Here is a 21,192-nt window from a genome sequence, read left to right on the forward strand (position 1 = left end):
ACAGCTCTCAGCCACAACGGGCGGTGGGGAGACCCAGAGCTCTGAGCTACCGTGGCAGCGGGGCCCCCCCACCGCTTCCCACCACCAGACCCAGAGCTCCCAGCTGCCAGGGGCAGCGGGGGCACCCCGGAGGATGCTGCGGGCGATGAGTGGCAGCGGGGGGGGGGGGGAGAACAGTTTCCAGTCACCGCAGGCGGTGGGAGCCCCTGCAGCTCTCCACTGCCAGACCTGGAACTCCCAGCTGCCGTGGGGAGCATGGGGGGACCCGCAGCTCCCAATCACTACAGGTGGCAGGCCGCCCTGCAGCTCCCAGCCACTGCGGGTGGCGGGAGGACCCAGAGCTCCAAGCAAGGGCAGGGGGACTCCAGAGCTGGCAGCCGCAGCGGCAGCAGGTGCTGCCACCCCTCCCCTGACGCAGCAGGGGTCAGGCTCTCATCCCTCCCTCAGCCCCATTTTGTCAGTTGTTTTTCTTAAAAGTCAGAGACAGGTCACTGGCTTTCATGAATTTTTGTTTATTGCCCATGACCTGTCCCTGACTTTTACTGAAAATAGCCACGACAAAATCTTAACCATGAACATTCTTTTTTTACAAGGCTCTTGGACAAAATAACCCACCCGTAGGTAAATAGTGTACATGATATTTCTTTTTGTTGTTGCCGTGTTTGAAAGTCTGACCTTCAATTTACTGATCATATAAGTATATATATAACGGTGCATCACATATCTGAACTATATTACCTGCCTCTGTAAGCTCCATGGGGCTGAGACTGTCCCTTCTTCTTTTTGTATTGGACCGAATATGCTGGTATTCATATAATGAAGAATACACATTGTTGAGAGAGGTGGTGGGGCTTATGATCCATATGTCCCACTGAAATAAGCACTCGTGTTTGTAGCACAGTGGTCACTGCAATGTGTCCATCTTCTGTTTCGGAAGGAGCATTTATTGCTATTACAGACAGGAGGCACAGTGCTGATTCTAATATATGCCAGGGACAGGCAAGTTGCTTGCTGGTATCACAGCACATAAGGAAAGAGAATGAATGTGAGTCAGTGGCAGTAATAGTCCAGAACTGTGAAGTTGTTAGAATGTTATCCTTTATCAGGTTTCCCCGGGGGATTCCAGGCTTTAAGAGTTTTATTTACACAGCATTGTCTCCAGACTCTTGTTTTGGGCAGTTGGACAGAGCATTTAAAGTAGAAGTTTTTGTTTCCCACAGTCCTTGAAGGTTATCCTGTAACTGATGTGATGTTGCTGAAAGATAAGGGTTGCACTTTAATCCTAGACATTGGCAGGTTGTCCATTTTCAGGTTTGAGGGGGTAAGTTTGACATTAATTGTCATTAGAGCCAAAATATATAAGTAATTGCCATTAAAATCACACTGTTTCTCTAGTTCGCTAACTTGCAAGCAAAATGGAAAGGTGAATCAGCAAATAAATCTCCTTTTTCATTGAAACTTTTTTGAATTTTTCCTTGATGGATTAAATCGAAGTTAGAAATCATTTAAAAACCCATCATCCTCCTTCTCCACACTACCACTTGACACCAGTGTAGGGAAAAGCACGTGGCATATGTCTCATGCTTAACATATAAGGTCTCTCACAGTTTTGGTACATCTTGCTAATGAATAGGTCACATTGGGGCAGGGAACAAACAGAATCTTTCATACCCTGTGTCTAATTTATAAACTTCTATGTAATAGGCTTCCTATTAGACACTTGCCTCTTTGCACTTAGGAACCTTGTATTCACAAAATTGTTGTATACAAATGAGGCATATGTGCATACTAGCAAGGTGAAATTTCTGAAGTCATTTAATATTATTCTATTTTAAATGAAATCTTCTCAGACATGCATTAAGGTCTAACCTGTGCAAATATTATCAATTTCAAGTTGTTTATCCCATTTCATAATGGTAGTAACACAATCTATACAAGAGATTATTACACTTCTGAAGCATGTAAAGGTCCTACCCAAACCATACAATAATTACCCAGTAATACCCTGCCTGTCATACTGTGTTGATTATCACATAGTGGTGGGATGCTAGGGAATGAGTGTGCTTATTTTTACTCCTCCACTACTAATTTCCATACTCATCTTTAAACCATAAAACTGCAAAGTATTTACTGTGACTAGGTGCATGTGTGCACACACATTGCAATAGTGACCCTATCATATACAGCTGGGTCAGGACAACTTCACTCATGGCCAGTGTTTCCCCCTTAACATGCTAACAGGGTGCAATCAATTCTCTGCTAATTGATGTTTAGCCACCAGGACAGGTTGTAGGGCCCAGAGGATCCCTTCTCCCAGACTAACTATTCTGGAGATCTGCAGATGAGAAGAGGGGATGGGCATTGGGTCAATGAGGATCCCAGTCACCGTTTGTCTTATACTCCAGAAAAACTATTTGAGAAGGTATAGGAACCTCCCCCTCTCAACCTGGCAGCTAGGGACCACATTCCCTTTCCATCTTCTTCCTGCCTATCCAAGTTCCTTCCCCTCCACTCCAAAAACAGCAGCTGACTTTCTCTCTATATTTTGTCAGCTCACAGGACAACTTGGATTTGTATGTCCTTTTTGAGGCCTCTTGGAAGTTTGTACAGCTCTGGGGGCTGTAATGACTTTCATAGGATGTTCAGCCAGATCATGGGAGAAATGGTCTGGGATGAGGATCTGTGGAACATGGGAGATGGAATTCATTTGCACAAACTTTCCTTCCCATTGGGTGCTCTACAACTACAGTCTTTCCCCTCTAGGTCAGCTTGCTGGAGGGTCAGTATTCACAGCCTTCCACAGACATTGTGTCTCAGAAGTCTCTGGGTACCTTGGGCTTCATAGTAGTCTAAGGCTTGGTCTACACTTACCCCCCAATTCGAACTAAGGTACGCAACTTCAGCTACGTGAATAACGTAGCTGAAGTTCGAAGTACCTTAGTTCGAACTTACCTCGGTCCACATGCGGCAGGCAGGCTCCCCCGTCGATGCCGCGGTACTCCTCTTGTCTAGCTGGAGTACCGCAGTCGACGGCGATCACTTCCTGGTTCGACTTATCGCGTCCAGACAAGACGCGATAAGTCGAACCCAGAACTTCGATTCCCAGCCGCCGAACTAGCGGCTGGGTGTAGACATACCCTAAGTGTACATTATACGTTTTTCAAAGTACAGTTGTTGTTTTTTTAAATACACCCAAGCGCTGCATATTTGGGGCTGTGATTTTATTTCAGGCTTCTTTTGAAATGTACAAATGATGTCAATTTGACTCTTCCAATTAAGGTATCTCTACTGATATACTAGATTTCAAGTGTGCCCCATCATAAATATGTGCATGTGTGTTGAGACAGTTCATTTTCTTGATATTGGAAAGGATAATTTTTAAAAAATTCTAAAGAGACCTACAATAAGAAATTACTGTTTCAGTCTTAGCAACCCCAACACTGAATTTCAGCTAAACTGTTCATGTTTTCTCTATGAAGTGATTTGACTGTGTATACATTGGATAAGATCTTTCTTTATTTTTTACCTGTACTTTTTTCCTCTTTAGTTGGAGGGCAGGCAGCTTCTTTTATAAGGGATGTCAATGTCAGCGCTTAGTTGGTTTGTTAAACATACCATATGAAGGGTGGAAAGTTCTGTCCTTTTTCTTAGATCAGTGGTTCTCAACCAGGGATACGTGTACCCCCTGGGGTACTCAGAGGTCTTCCAGGGGGTACATCAACTCATCTAGATATTTGCCTAATTTTACAACAGGCTACCTAAAAAGCACTAACGAAGCCAATACAAACTAAAATTTCATAGACAATGATTTGTTTATACTGCTCTGTATTATATACACTGAAATGTAAATACAATATTTATATTCCAATTGATTTATTTTATAATTATACGGTAAAAATGAAAAAGTATGCAATTTTTCAGTAATAGCGTGCTATGATAGTTTTGTATTTTTATGTCTGATTTTGTACGTTTTTAAGTGAGGTGAAATTTGTGGGTACACAAGACAAATCAGACTCTTGAAGGGGGTACAGTGGTCTGGAAATATTGAGAGCCACTGTCTTAGATTGTACTTTTTTATCTTATAATCTCCAGTTATCTTTCTTCCTCAAGCAAGTCTTATCAGTCACTCTGCATTTTATAGTTGAAGAAATGTATTTTTAGACCCTCCTGCAGTCAGACATGATCCATAAATTTTTAAGTCACATTCTGGTGCCCACTGGATTAAGAAGATCAGGTCCACTGGCACCAACAATAAAGGAACCTTATGGGGGGAAACTAGCTGAATCCAATTTTATTTAATTTAAAAACAAAAAAGTAAAATACCTACATTGATCCTCTAACTTTGAATGGCAGCTTACATCAACCATTTGCCACAACTTCCTACCATTTGTATACAGAGGCATACCCATGAACCAGGCATGATTGTATTTCAGCATGGTGCAGTTCATGCTATTTGTTATAATACTAATAATGCTGTTGCTTTATTATGTGTAGTATTTTTGCTCCCAGAAAAGCTGTTCTAACAATAAATTGATAACTGTTAAGCACTCTGGGGATATTTATTGGTTAGATCAGATGGTTAGCTGAACATTCCTTGCCCTTTAATTTTGCATAGAGGGCATGTGTGTACGAATGAGAATGGAGAGAGGGTGTTTATAGCAGCTGGAATGTTGCAATTTATTGTTTGAATGCAGGAAAAGAAAATTTCTTAATTATTGAAGTGCTATGTATTAAAATTGTACATTTGCCTTAAATGGCAGGGTATTGGAAAGGAGTAGCTCTATTTTGTTTCCTGGTTCTCTCACTCTACACATGAGTAGGAGATACTTCTCTGATTTATAGAAGTACTCCTTTCCACACCTATAAAGAGGGCTGGTACTGTTCAGTTTTTTTAATTTTTATTTAAAAAATGAAGTAGAATAATGCAATTGCAATTTCTGATTATTGAAAGCTACAATCAATTTTAAATTTTAGAATATGTTGGCTTTTTTCTAGTGTTATGTAAAAGTTGACAATTCTGCCATGGAACTAAAATATTAAAATGCCTATATGATTGAATTAGCTGACATGAATAATCTTTAATGTTGCTTTTATTTAGGGTCTATCACAGGGATCGGCAACCTTTGGCACGCGGCCTGCCAGGGTAAGCCCCCCGGCGGGCCGGGCTGGTTTGTTTACCTGCCACGTTTGCAGGTTCGGCCGATCGCGGCTCCCACTGGCCGTGGTTTGCCGCTCCAGGCCAATGGGGGCTGCAGGAAGTGGCGGCCAGCACATCCCTCAGCCCGCGCAGCCAAAGGTTGCCGATCCCTGGTCTATCATTTTGTAATCAGTAATATGCTGGCCACGATAGAGAGGCAGTTCTGGGCAGTGGGAACTCAACAGCTTCTTTGCTTCTCACTAAAGACAGGGATCAGTGGGTTTAATCAGTTCCTGGTGATAAAAAATCCCCGATGGCTGTTTGAACATGTTTCACTTGTTAGGCAGCTGATAATATTCCAGATAAATATCCAAGCAATGTAATTGTCACTTAAATCACATAATATTATTTCTTTTTCCTGGTTGGATGACCTATCGCTTACAAACAAGAGTAAGGACTAATTCAGTGTGATTTGGATTGCCCTGTGATTGTGGGGACACTTCAGGGAAGAGGTAGCAGGAGATAAGTAGGCCTCGAGAATGTTAGGAAATTTTTAATGCATTTCTTACCGTCTGTCCCACAAGGAAAAGCATTATATTTGGCTACATGTATGGATTCCCAATCTAAGAATGCCAGCATTTATTTCTGACTAAGAGAGAAGGACACAAAACACTGGAAGCAAGAACTGTGGACAATTTTTTGCAGCAGTCTTCTACGAAAAATTCTTGTAGAATTTTTTTAAAATAGGATTTTATAAAATCTAATAGTGATATCCCTTTTGTAGGTTTTTAAAATTATCCTTTAGAAGGGTTATAGTTAAAGATACGATTCTGTCACGGCGGTCCTGGATTCTGTGAATTCTGGGACCTCTTGACTTCTTCCGGGGCAGGACTGGAGCTGCTGGCAGCCCCAAGACTGCTGGAGCAACAGCCCCAGGGCTGGAGCAGTGGCTGGGGTTGGGTCATCCCCAGTGGGGCTGGAGCAGTGGCGGGGCTGGAATCACGGCTGGCAGTCAGCCTTAAGGCTGTGGGAGCAGCTGGCTGGCGGTCGGCCCCGGGGCTGCCAGAGTAGCAGTGGGACTGGAACAGCTGCCAGAGGTCAGCCACTGGCAGTGCTCTCATTGTTAATCCCTTCCACCACCCCACCCCCTGGGTATTTTTACTAAAGGTCAGGGACAGGTCACAGGCTTCCATGAATTTTTGTTTATTGGCTGTGACCTGTCCCTAACTTTTAGTAAAAAATACCCATGACAGAATCTTAACTTTAGTTATAATCCTCTATTAAATTCAGGAGGATAGTTGAAAATGCTGAGAAAAGATACAATTTTTATAGAATTCAATAGGATTCTTTTTCTGAAGTTCTTATTTTTTTCCCCAATTTTTTCCCCTTCACGTTCACACAAAGTAATTACACTTTTATGTATATGCGCACTGCCTTGTGATGCCACCTTTGTATATCCAAGCGGTCCTACATTGCATAGGTAGTTGCTGCCCTCTTAGATAGGCCAGCAATCTGTGCAAGATGCTTTTCCAGAGGATGCCTGATAGAATCCATCCTTAGGTATACTTTCTCCTGCATCCTCCCCTGGTCATGCTTCTGGAACACAGCCAGGTTGCCATGTATTTCCCTGACCATAGACTGCCACAAGCTGCAGGCACTGCTGCCAGTTCTCCTGTTTGGGATTGTGTGATGTCTTCCTTTTCTTCCAATCTCTCAGAGATTTCAAGATGACTTGTGAATGGTCCTGGCAGGAACCTTCACCTAGATTTATTCCCAAGACTTAGTTTTCACAAACGTGCATGTGGACAAAACCTCATGTCACGCTGTGTGGAGTGGTTCACAACCATGAGTTCCAGCTTCAGGGAAGACTGTAAAACAGCAGGGCAGACACTCCAAACTGTCTGTATATTCTATAATTAGATTTCACCAACCCAGTAACAAATGTGACCTCCTGAAGCACTAAACAAGTGTTACCATGGAGTCACAAACAGTCCGCTTGGGCACTCCAGTCTGTCTGGCCACCCAGGCAGTGATAAATGGTCACTTACACCAAAAAGCACAAAATATTCAGGTTGCTTCCAGTCCCAAGAGATCAGTCACTTACCCCAGATCAGTTTGTACCTTAGATCTCTCAGCAAAGACAACACTGGTAGCCAATCCTATAGTAAACTAACTAAGGATTAATTAACGAGGAAAAAGAAATGAGAGAGTTATTTACAGGTTAAAGCAGGCAACATATATGCACAAATGAGTTAATCTTTGTTTCTAAAAGGTGACAGAGATGTAATAATCAGTCCACTGAATGTCTTTTAGGGTTAACCCAAGTTGACCCTGGGATCTCTGTTTTTGTTTCTTAGCTCAAGCCCTTGTGAGAATCCAAACAACAAAGAGATAATTATTTCTTCTTGTGATCATCTTTATATGCTCTTCCCCCCAGAGTTCAAATCGATGCGACAAGGGCTCCTGCACGTAACTTCTTCATGGGTTGCTTGGGCAATCAACAAAGTTTTTATCCTTGATAGTCCTTCATGATGGGCGAGGGAACCACATTTCCTGCCTAGATTCAGAAGTTCAGAGCAGGCATTTTTACAATAATAAAGCAAAACTTACATATTACCTTATAGCATGGGATATAAAGTTTACAAATACGATTGATGCATGCGCCAACTTACAAGCATTTTATAGAGTCTAAACACTAATTGCAGCTTTACAAGACTAATACCTATCTTAAATAATATTAACGTATAGTGAGTTGGTCTGGTTTCCAGCTCTGAATATATCAGTGCTTAGCTGACACCTACAGCCTTGGCAAGAGTTGGCACCTGGTTTACCAGCATATCACCTCACTGGCAGGAGTGTTCATTGAAAATGAATACATATTGTGAGTGTTAACACAGCAGTATCTTCAACATATGCAGCTAATCCTATTCAAACCAGTGAATTTCCTAGCTTTAAGCTGTAGAATCCTGGTTTGAATAGGATTAGCTGCATATGTTCAAGATACAGCTGTGTTAACACTCTACAAGTGTATGGGCCATATTTTTGTTCATAGAGAAGAATCTTAACTGTTCTGTGCTTCTCTTCTTGAACTAATCCTTCCTGAAGACAACTTTCTACTAAATGTTCTAATGTTTTATAATATATTTCATGTACTCTTGAGAAGTCTGATTCCTCATTAGTGTTTTGATCCGAGTTAAGCTTTGCAGTCATTTCTTATTAAATGTAATTGCTTATTAAATTACATTCTTCACTCCAGTACTATATAGCACCTATTTGCCTTGCTTCCTCCCCCCCCCCCCCCCCCAAACAGTAAATGCATCAAGTATACATTTCGGCCTTATTATAAGTAGGCTTGGCAGAATTGATTTTTATTTTGTTATAGTTTTGACAGATAATATCGATGATTATTTTTAAGCTTTTTTTTCTATTTTCATTTAAATGTTCACAATTGCAGGAAATTGTTGGACAGGGTAGACAATAATTTAGTGACGGTAGACATTGAGATTCAAAAAGTTAAAGCTTTATAACCATGAAAACACAAATTGTCAACACCACATGTCAAAATATATTTAACACCCTTAAATCAAACTCTGCTCAGTTCTCCAGCAGCTTTTTTTTTTTTTTTTAAACTTTGCCTATTTGTAAATTTTGATGATGGAAATATTTTTCGTCAGTTTGTGTGAGTACAGTGAAATAAAAATCTAATCCTTCCAGACATAATTGTAAGGTTTTTTTGTTACTCCATTAACAGATATAACATGCTGTCCCTTGGCTCCCAGTTATATAAAGGTCTATAATCTGTTTCTTCCCTGTTATCATTGAAACTGTTTAATCATCTACAAGCCATTGCTCAGCCTCCAAGGGCAGTCTTATGAGGGTGAACTTTTATGTGGCCCTGATTCGTTCCTGGAGATAATGTCCTCGCTGAAATACCCTCACACAAAAAAGATTGGAAGTTGGGCCAAGAAGCCAGCATGCTGAGTCATAGAGAAAAATCAGCATGCTGATTCACAGGCTTTAAAAAATATAAATCTTTATTAATCATTGTTGGGGGCAGGTGGGGAGAAAGGTAAGATGTTTTTTAACGTTTTTGAACCCAAAGATAGCAAAAAGAAAAAGCGTGCTATTGGTTTTAGATTTAAAACAGCACTCTTTTGGTTGTGATATACTTTCTTTGTTGAAGGATCTTCTATTTTGGAGACTGATTATAAACCTCAAATATTTTATAAACTTTACATATTGTGCCCCTTTAACTTGCATTTTTTCACTTTGGGGCAGAGGGATGGAGGTGGGGAGTAGCTATTCAAATATTAAGCTACAAATGAGTCATTTTTTCTGGAAATAATTTCTAATAAAACACTCTAATTCCTTACTCGAGTCACTTGTAGAGTTATTAAACTTCAAAACTGACATTCAAGTCTTGAGCTGCTTGTACACCATGCTGAAATTCAAACAGAAAAATGGGATACTTCAGGGCTTTCAAAGGAGTAGCAAGCAGTAAGTAAGTTTTCCCCCTCTTAAAAAGTAAAGTTACATAAATGTGAAACATCACAGAAAAGAAAACTACTCGAGGATCATATTCATACAGGTCTGAAAGGGAAATTATTCAGATTGCTCAGTCAACAGTTTGGCATATCAGGCATTTGTTGGATTACAGGCATGTGTCTAGGCAGGTAACACTTTTCCTATGTAGTGTTTATTTGTTCCATACGTGTGAATAGCAAGCATATTGGAATTGACAACAATTCCACATTCGAAAGCACTTGAGACAAGTTTGCAAGCTTCAGTAAATAATGCCTGATTCACAACTATAGAAAAGACAGGTACAACACAGGAAAAGTGTTAAATGAATGGCTTGCTTAAATATAGCTTCTACTAGTTTGCGTTTAAATTAAAATAAAAGGGCCGAAGAACCTTTTTAAAAAGTAAAATCCCCCTCTTTCCTGTGGTCTTCACTCATTTCTGATTTAGCTTTTAATGTAGTGCTGTCTGGTAATGGAGGCTACTCAGTTACTTTTTTAACTGTCTACTGCTGTATTCTTTTAATTCCACCTCTTGCATAGATGTTGATCATTTAAATTGAGTATATATTAGGTCTGTCGATTAATCACAGTTAACTCGCGAATAACTCAAAAATTAATCGCAGTTTGAATCACACGGTTAAACAATAGAATACCAATTGAAATTTATTAAATATTTTGATGTTTTTCTACATATTGTGTATTCTGTGTTGTAATTGTAATCAGTGTATATTATTTTTTATTACAAATATTTGCACTGTAAAAATTATAAACAAAAAAACAATATTTTTCAATTCACCTCATACAAGTACTGTAGTGCAATCTCCTTGTGAAAGCGCAACTTACAAATATATATTATTATTTTTTTAGTTACATAACTGCACTCAGAAACAAAACAATGCAAGACTTCAGAGCCTACAAATCCTCTCAGTCCTACTTCTTGTTCAGGCAATCACTAAGACAAACAAGTTTGTTTACATTTACAGGCAATAATGCTGCCCTCTTCTTATTTACAATGTCACCAAAAAGTGAGAACAGGCATTTGTATGGCACTTTTGTAGCTGGCCTTGCAAGGTATTTATGTACCAGATATGCTAAACATTCATATGCCCCTTCATGCTTCGGCCACCATTCAAGAGGATATGCTTCCATGCTGATGACACTCGTTAAAAAAAATACGTTAATTAAATTTGTGACTGAACTCCTTGGGGAGAATTGTATGTCCCCAGCTCTGTTTTACCCGCATTCTGTCATATATTTCATGTTATAGCAGTCTCGGATGATGACACAGCACATGTTGTTCACTTTCACTGAAGATCTGACAAAACGCAAAGAAGATACCAATGTGAGATTTCTAAAGATAGCTACAGCATTTGACCCAAGGTTTAAGAATCTGAAGTGCCTTCCAAAATCTGAGAGGGACGAGATGTGGAGCATGCTTTCAGAACCCGAACCACCAAAAATGTAAATCAACCTTCTGCTGGTGGCATCTGACTCAGATAATGAAAATGAACATGCATTGGTCCGTACTGCTTTGGATCGTTATCGAGCAGAACTCATCATCAGCATGGGTGCATTTCCTCTGGAATGGTGGTTGAAGCATGAAAGGAGATATGAATCTTTAGCGCATCTGGCACGTAAATATCTTACGATGCTGGCTACAACAATGCCATGCGAATGCCTATTCTCACTTTCAGGTGACATTGTAAACAAGAAGAGGGCAGCATTATCTCCTGTAAATGTAAACAAACTTGTTTGTCTTAGCGATTGGCTGAACAAGAAGTAGGACTGAGTGACTTGTAGCCTCTAAAGTTTTACATTGTTTTATTTTTGAATGCAGTTTTTTTGTACATTAAGTCAACATTTGTAAGTTCAACTTTCATGAGAAAGAGATTGCACTACAATACTTGTATTAGGTGAATTGAAAAATACTATTTCTTTTGTTTATTTTACAGTGCAAATACTTGAAATCAAAAATAAAGTGAACACTGTACACTTTGTATTCTCTGTCGTAATTGAAATCAATATATTTGAAAACATAGAAAACATCCAAAAATATTTAAATGGTATTCTATTATTGTTTAACAGTGCGATTAATCGCATGATTAATCGCGATTAATTTTTTTAATTGCTTGACAGCCTGAGTAAATATAAAAAATTATAAATCTCGAATTATTTGCAGGCATTTGGAACAGATTACTTTGATCTGGATCAAATTTTTGGCCTATTGATGTATATTCTATGGCTCGGCTCTTAATCTCTGGAGATCCCAGTTCAAATTTGTTAAGTTAACTCTCCCTTGCTCATATTTTTGAGTACAGAAAATTGGCTGGCTCTGCTCAGTAAAGGAATAGGACCAGAACGGCAGTGGATATTTTAGGTCAAAGGTGCAGGTTTGTTAGTTGGATGACGGAGGCTTTGCTTATCCAGAACCTGCCCAGGATATGCTTGACTGAAATTGATGCTCTTTAGACCCTTCCTTTCGTGAACATTAAAACTTGCTATATTAATTGGGGGATGGGGGATTAATGAAGAGGGAGAGATTCCTTCAATATGGAGCAACAGTTTGGGGGTGTGGGGAGAGGAGGAGAATAGGTCAAATAAGACAGCTCCAAAAATGATAAAATGTGAAAAACTGATAGGAACGAATACTTGCCTATTTTTTGGTGGTTGTTATACAGTGCTTCTGATATTAGTAAACTGCAGTAAAGAACTACTATTCTATGGAAACTGTTCCACTGAATAATGTACCTTCTGTTCAAAATGACATGGTTGGATTGAACGTGCTTAATCAGTCCATCTAATTGGCTGAACATCCCTTTATGACTTTATAATGATGGATTGAGAATCGGTTGTTTCTTTTATGAAGTCCTTGCAGCCGGTCTGTGATCAGGTTGGATGGTACAATTCTCACGTTTAGAGGCATTACAGGTAGTTTTTCGTTTTTTTTCATCAAGCTTTTATGTAGGGATTTATTTCTGTTTGTACAAATCTTGCCAGAAAAATGTGGCTGCTCTTTACAATAATTTCCAACTTAGTGGAAAAGGGGAATGTAGTAAATATGGATATGGATTTTAATAAACAATTTATCTCAAGAAATTGTCTTCACAAAATTCATTAAAACTGGTTTGGCTGTTTCCACCATTACGTGGAACAAAGATGGCTGAAGAACTGCAGACAATGAGAAGTGATAAATGGCAATGCATCAGATTGGGAGACAGATGGGTTAGCACAGGTATCGGTGTTCAGTCTGGCCTGCTTTAACATCTTTCTTAAAGAGCTTGAAGAAGTGGGTAAACAGCATATTAATGATATTTGCAGATGCCAGTGATGGCAGAGAAATAATGCTGAATACATAAAGAGCTTAGAAATATGCGTAGAAAAGAAAATGAGATTGAATTTAGAAAAACACAGATTTAACGTATCTAAGGGGAAATAATGAAATGAAAAAATCCTGGTTAGCAGTAATGCCATATGTGACCATGGAGTGAAGGCGGACAGAAACAAAGAGCTTTTGTTTGAAATGCAACATTTCAGCCCCTTCTTCTCTCCCCCCCCCCCCCCCCAAAAAAAAGAAAAAAGCCAAAGCAGTTTTTGATTATTTACACAGAGGCATCAAGTTACAGAAAAGGGAGGAGATAACTGTGTCTGAGGGCACTTAGGGTTGTGAGGCACCTCATCACCACCTGCTCTTCGTATGAAGCAGCCTTGTCTGTGCCTGCTGTGGATCAGCTCCCCGAATGCACCAGCCTGTGGTAACAGAAGAACTATTTTCCAGGCCTCACTCCATCTGCACAGGTAGCAATAGGCACATGCCAACCTCTGAGTCCAGCGCCGTATTATTGCCTAGGCCGACAAGGCCTAGGCCTAAGGCGGCAAGTTTGCAGGGGCGGAAGCTCCCCTCCGCGCCCCGCCCCCCTGCTCCAGCTCACCTACGCCTCCTCTGCAAGTGCACCGCCGCGTCCTGTTTCTCTCCCCTCCCAGCGCTTGCGCCACGAAACAGCTGTTTTGCGGGGCAGGGAGGGAGGGGGGAGGAAGGGGAACGCTGGGGGCAGAGGCGTGGGCGGGGATTTGGGGAAGGGATCCAATAGGGGAAGAGAGGGGGTGGAGTTGGGGCGGGGACTTTGGGGAGGGGGTTGGAATGGGGGCGGGAAAGGGCGGAGTCGGGGCGGGGCCAGGGCGGCAATTATTTCCCGGCCTAGGGGCGGCAAAATTATTAATCCGCCACTGTCTGAGTCCCTGGAGTGTTCCCTGCAGTGTCCAGCCACTTGTCCACTGAACACTCACAGAATTATCAGGCCCAGTGTTCCCAAAGGAAGAGAACAAACCAGTTTATCAGATCAGCAGTTTGTGCAGCTCAGAACCGGCACCTTGCTTAACATCGGAGGCCTAAGATATATTTGTAGTAAAAACGAGAATAAGTTTATTATGAAAGAGAATAGAGATTCAAGTAATTATGAGTAAGAATCTTGGAAACAAGCTTACATGTAGAACAAAATCGTAACGCACTTTCTGAAGACTGAACAAGTTAACCTGCCTAAAGCAGTTAATCTCACCCAAAGTTCTCTTCAGCGATTTTCAAAGCTTGGTTGAGACCCCTCTTTTATAAAGCAAAAGTGCTCTTTTTTCCTTGCTCAATGACAAGTGCCAGGGTGTCGTCTTTGCCTCCCAAATATAGTGGTGCAAACCCCTCCCTCTTACGCCCAGGCTGCTTTTTCTTCCTGTTTTTCTATTGGAAAATCTTAATCCTTCATTTGCAGTCAGTCCAGACTGCTGATAGGGGACCCATTGTGAAACATAGGGTACGTCTACACTTACTTCCTGGTTCGGCGGCAGGCAATCGATCTTCTGGGATCGATTTATCGCGTCTTGTCTAGACGCGATAAATCGATCCCGGAAGTGCTCACTGTCGACGCCGGTACTCCAGCTCGGCGAGAGGAGTACGCGGCATCGACGGGGGAGCCTGCCTGCCGCGTCTGGACCCACGGTAAGTTCGGACTAAGGTACTTCGAATTCAGCTACGTTATTAACGTAGCTGAATTTGCGTACCTTAGTCCGAAGTTGGGGGTTAGTGTGGACCAGGCCATAGTGTTTATTTATATGTGATCAGCCAGATAGATGAACATTTATTTGCTGAGAGAACCTGCTTTTCACCTTTACTGGTGACTAGTCTCTAGGCACAAACATAGCATATTGGCATATCTGTACATAACGGTTCATAGTGACATTGACAATCATTGTGACATCATTTTTTATTTGAGACCTCACGTGACATTTTTTGGTGAACCAGATTGTACGTAGCAGAATCAGGAGATTCTTGTAGACCCTCTGCACTCCTTTGAAAGTTGATATTAAGAGGTTGTTGGTTTACAATAATTGCTCTTTAAATGGCTTTGATGACAACTTCAGGTAGAAGACTGCATTCAGTGTTGGGTGTCTCAGTATCTGAGAGATTTCCAAGAAGAATGGCACATGATTATGAGGCTGAAGAGACTGACCCATAAGTAAAGATCTAACAATGTTTAAGTTGGCTAAGCTACAACCAAGATGGGCAGACCTAACTAGCTACAAATATCTGAAGGATGTACTTATCTAGGAGAAAGAGAACTGAGTAGTACAAGGTGGTATAATTCAGAGTAGAGGGGAAATGTTGGCTTTATATCAGGAAGTAATTCTACTAGCGATACGTATTCGGTTGTGGAATCGATACATCTAAAAGAAGATGTTAAAATCATATGACTTGGAACCTTAAAAATTATGCTGGCCAGAGGACTAGAGTATGTACTGTAGACAACAATCCTGCACTAGAATAGGTAAGAGCTAGATGACCTAATAGGTCTTTTCTATTTTCTAGGTTATCTGATTCTGATTTCCATTTATTATGTGCATCTAGTGCTCCATAAAAATTATGGCAGTTAGGCATCCATATTAAAGGAGGAAATAGATTGCTTAGATTATTAAAAAGTTAAGTATAATAATTATTGGGTTAATTAATTTAAAAAAATAATTTTTCCTCTTAAAAAGCTACCTGATCCTGCAGATTTTCCTAAGATGTAACTGCCATGTGTTTTTAATTTTAATTTTGCAAGTGGTAGACTTCTATTCTGGTTTTATAAATTGTCTTCTTAAAATATATCTTTTATATATATATTTAGGGAAGGGGAGAAAAAGCTTTTCTAAAGGATAAGTTGAGTTCCTTGTTCTCTGTCTTTACCCAGTGTGTGTGAGAGAATAGGGTACTGTATTTTTTTTATGAAAACAGTCTAAGGCTTGGTCTACACTTACCCCCCAATTCGAACTAAGGTACGCAACTTCAGCTACGTGAATAACGTAGCTGAAGTTCGAAGTACCTTAGTTCGAACTTACCTCAGTCCACACGCGGCAGGCAGGCTCCCCCGTCGACGCCGCGGTTCCCCCGTCGACGCCGCGGTACTCCTCTCGTCTAGCTGGAGTACCGCAGTCGACGGCGATCACTTCCTGGTTCGACTTATCGCGTCCAGACAAGACGCGATAAGTTGAACCCAGAACTTCGATTCCCAGCCGCCGAACTAGCGTCTGGGTGTAGACATACCCCTAGAATTTTAACAAAGGGGGAAAACAAATGTTCTTAGCTAAAAATGTATCCTGTTGTATCCCAGAAGTGAGGCTGAGGGAAAAACTAAGATGTGTAATTGTTTTTATTATCACTCTCTAACTGGGTTTCAGTTCTCCATATCCCCTCTTTTTTCTCCACCAGCGTAATCAGTCTGTTCAGCACAGGACTAGATCTGTGAACGGAAAAAAACAAAAAAATTGCTCAGAGGATTTCATACAATACTTATGTAAGAATCAAATTGAATGCAGTACTTAAACTTTGCAAAGTGGCTGGGATGGTAGTTAATATTCGTGCTCTTCAAGAAAGCAAGGAAAGAATTGGAAGGGTGCAAGGAGAGAATTTTTAAAATCAGAATCTCATTCTTGCAGAGGTTGTGAAATAGCTTATTGCCCGAATCATAAATTCACTCCAGATAAATCAAGACAGAGTGGGTAATATCCAAGAACCAGGGCTTGAGACTACAGTGCAGCCCAGCCTGAGGAGTCATTCACTGCAGAAACATGATTATGGGGCACACTTTTTGAGTCTCTGGAAGTATTATCTACCTGGTGTTTTGACCCTTATAATTCAGAGCAAAAATAAATGTTACATTTAATAGAGTAATTGGAAATACAGAAACTTAAAACTGCAGAATTATATATGCTGTGTACATCAAGTGGCCTGATGGCAGGGTATCCTTGAAGTCAAGTTTGGTGGTGTTGTACATCTGCTTAAATGTTATTCAGAAAGCTATCTTAACACATTCTCTACATTTGGCCTGCTGAATTTGTCAGCAGTAAAGCACAAACGCTTTTGTTATACTAGTGGGGAAAGATGTAATGAAACTCTTCTAGCCTGGAATGCAGGCTATAGTACAATTAGCTGAAGGTAACCTACACAATTCAGTGATGATAAAACACATTAACTTTTTCACCTGGGTGATGTCCTGCATACCTTATGAAGATTCTCAGTAGTTTTTTCACCTCCCACTCAGAACTTTGCATTATAGCAGGGTTCAGTGGTGTTCCCATCATATTTGTTAACATCACATTCACTTAGAAATTGGACAGAAGGGATTTCTGCATAACACTGAGCATCACAATCTCTCTCCCTTTACATTGAGTGCGAAACATCCGGACCTTGCCAACCAAGTAAGATTGTGTCTGGAGTTATTTTTGAATGGCAGCTCAATGTTATTGTGGAGTGAGTGGGTCCATGTGACCTATTTTTACTTTCCTTTTTTCTTTTGATTTGAAATGAATATACTAGCAAGAGGTCTATCAAGTGATTAAAAAAATTAATCGCAATTTATCGCACTGTTAAACAATAATAGAATGTTAAGTATCAGAGGGGTAGCCGTGTTAGTCTGAATCTGTAAAAAGTAACAGAGGGTCCTGTGGCACCTTTAAGACTAACAGAAGTATTGGGAGCATAAGCTTTCGTGGGTAAGAACCTCACTTCTTCAGATGCAAGTAATGGAAATCTCCAGAGGCAGGTATAAATCAGTATGGAGATAACGAGGTTAGTTCAATCAGGGAGGGTGAGGTGCTCTGCTAGCAGTTGAGGTGTGAACACCAAGGGAGGAGAAACTGCTTCTGTAGTTGGATAGCCATTCACAGTCTTTGTTTAATCCTGATCTGATGGAGTCAAATTTGCAAATGAACTGGAGCTCAGCAGTTTCTCTTTGGAGTCTGGTCCTGAAGTTTTTTTGCTGTAAGATGGCTACCTTTACATCTGCTATTGTGTGGCCAGGGAGGTTGAAGTGTTCTCCTACAGGTTTTTGTATATTGCCATTCCTGATATCTGACTTGTGTCCATTTATCCTCTTGCGTAGTGAATGTTGTATATTTAAATATTTTTGGATGCTTTCTACATTTCAAATATATTGATTTCAATTACAACATAGAATACAAAGTATGCAATGCTCACTTTTATATTTATTTTTGTTACAAATATTTACACTGTACAAAATAAAAGAAATAGTATTTTTCAATTCGTCTAATACAAGTACTGTAGTGCGATCTCTTCTTCATGAAAGCTGAACTTATAAATGTTGAATTATGTACACAAAAACTGCATTCAAAAATAAAACAATGTAAAACTTTAAAGCCTACAAATCCACTCAGTCCTACTTCTTGTTCAGCCAATCGCTAAGACAGACAAGTTTGTTTACATTTGCAGGAGATAATTCTTCCCACTTCTTGTTTACAATGTCACCTGAAAGTGAGAATAGGCATTCGCATGGCATTGTTGTAGCCAGCATTGCAAGATATTTACATGCCAGATGCGCTAAAGATTCATATCTCCTTTCATGCTTCAACCACCATTCCAGAGGAAATGCATCCATGCTGATGACCGGTTCTGCTCGAGTATGGACCAATGCATGCTCATTTTCATCATCTGAGTCAGATGTCACCACCAGAAGGTTGATTATCTTTTTTGATGGTTTGGGTTCTTTAGTTTCCGCATGAGAGTGTTGCTGTTTTAAGACTCCGACGGGATCCCCAGGGTGCAGCCTGGGACCGTGGGACCACTGTGCGCCCTTAACTCTCCAGCCTGGACTGTCTCTCATAATGCTTTGCTAGTGACAAGCAGCAAGCCCCTCCAGGCACTGTGATTACTCAGCACAACAGCATGTGGAGCCCCACATCCAGCTAGATTGCATGAATGCTCCCAGAGCCGCTCATGAATCACACGGAGCAAAGCACCAGCCAAATCCCCCCAGCTCCCAGCCTTGTACCTCAGGAATATAACGTCTTGCACTGCTCAAGACGATCAGTGCAGATTTATTAATTGGTTTACCACTTCATCAATGGAAAGTGGATATATACACGAGCCTTTGCAAACCTGAGCAGATTTACCACACACTTAAGGGAAACTCACTGGTAAAGATAAACAGTAAAAGAAGTTTATTGACTACAAAGATATATTTTAAGTTATAAGCAAAAAGTCAGAGTTGGTTACCAAAAGAAATAAAATATAAGCATGCAGTCTAAACTCTCAACCCTATTAGACTGGGTAACACCGAGATTCAGCAGTTTTTCTCACCCCACTGGATATTGCAGTCCATAGTATACAGGTTTCACTCTTGAAACCCTGGGCCAGTCCCCTCTCTTGGAGTTTTAAGTCTTCTCAGTGTCCTTGTTGCTTGCAGCATAGGTCAGGGCAGGTGAAAGGCGAAGCATGGGCCCCCGCGTTCTGTTTTATACCCTTAGTCCATGTGCTTGGAGAACACAAGTCCAGGCATGTCTGGGGGTATTGTTGAGTCCCCAGGCAAGGTTGAGCAATTCCCTTGGTGTGACCTTATGCAGGTTAATCATTGAATTGTAGCTCCTTTGCTGGACAATGGCTGTTGATTGTTTGACACCCTGCCCGGGCGTTGGTTACTTTCCTTGCTGTTGTTTCTGGGGAGGTAATGTCTGGCTGGTTCCCCAATTTACAGCATGTTTTAGTGACAGCCATATAACACAATCTCATAACTTCATATGCACTAAAGATATACATATTTAGATAGAACAGTGACTTTCAGCCAATCATAACCTTTTCCCTGATACCTCACAGGGCATGCTTTATATGCAATATCACACTTATAGACAGATGACGAATATGGGGGTTACAAGATGCTCCCCCAAGGTATAGTATGTCACAAGGACTTCTGAGAGCGTGCGCCACACCTTGTCCCTCTCAGATTTTGGAAGGCACTTCAGATTCTTAAACCTTGGGTCGAGTGCTGTAGCTATCTTTAGAAATCTCACATTGGTACCTTCTTTGTGTTTTGCCAAATCTGTAGTGAAAGTGTTCTTAAAATGAACAACGTGTCCTGGGTCATCATCCGAGACTGCTATAACATGAAATATATGGCGGAATGTGGGTAAAACAGAGCAGGAGACGTACAATTCTTCCCCAAGGAGTTCAGTCATAAATTTAATTAACACATTATTTTTTTAACAAGCATCATCAGCATGAAAGCATATCCTCTGGAATGTTGGCTGAAGCATGAAGGGGCATAGGAATGTTTAGCATATCTGGTATGTAAATACCTTGCAATGCGTGCTACAAAAATGCCATGCGAACGCCTGTTCTCACTTTCAGGTTACATTGTAAATAAGAAGCAGGCAGCATTATCTCCCGTAAATGCAAACAAACTTGTTTGTCTTAGCAATTGGCTGAACAAGAAGTAGAACTAAGTGGACTTGTCGGCACTAAAGTTTTACATTGTTTTGTTTTTGAGTGCAGTTTTGTAACAAAAAAATCGACATTTGTAAGTTGTGCTTTCATGATAGTACTTGTATGAGGTGAATTGAAAAATGCTATTTCTTTTGTTTATCATTTTTACAGTGCAACTATTTGCAATCAAAAATAATATAAAGTGAACACTGTACACTTTGTATTCTGTGTTGTAATTGAAATCAGTATATTTGAAAATGTAGGAAAAACTCCAAAAATATTTAATAAATTTCAATTGGTATTCTGTTTAATAGTGTGATTAATTTTTTTGAGTTAATTGTGTGAGTTAACTGCGATTAATCAACAGCCCTAATTAGCAAAAAATTCAATCATATTGGATTTGGAACACTTACAATAAAGAAAATTGTGTAATCCACATAAGTACAAAAATTGCACCAAGTCTCAGCCACGGAGCTTCCAGGATTTAATTATGTCTGGAAACTGAAGTATGCACATTATTCGGTGGCCTGCCCACATTAGGGCTATGAGGATCATTAGTGGGATTTTATGGGATAGTTTGCACTAAGGCTGATGTTGCTATATTTGACATTTGAAGACCTCTGTCCCCAAAATGGTCAGTACTTTATACTTTTACAAATGTAGCATCTCCATTTTACAGATGGGCTGTCTGAGGCAGAGATGGTTAAGTGACTTGCTTAAAGTCACACAGTGAGCCAAAGGCAGAGTTTGTAATAGAACTCAGGTTGCCAGACTTCCAGTTCAATGCCGTATGT

The 21,192-nt window shown here is 40.4% G+C and overlaps 1 protein-coding gene across 3 annotated transcripts in view; it reads left to right on the forward strand.

Annotated features, from left to right (window-relative positions):
* Window positions 1-21,192, forward strand: part of MICU1 (mitochondrial calcium uptake 1) — a 237,289-nt gene that overhangs the window by 142,367 nt on the left and 73,730 nt on the right. The gene's annotated exons all lie outside the window — the stretch shown is intronic.

The sequence above is a fragment of the Emys orbicularis genome, chromosome 7 (assembly GCF_028017835.1).
Source record: "Emys orbicularis isolate rEmyOrb1 chromosome 7, rEmyOrb1.hap1, whole genome shotgun sequence".
Taxonomy (NCBI): Eukaryota; Metazoa; Chordata; order Testudines; family Emydidae; genus Emys; species Emys orbicularis.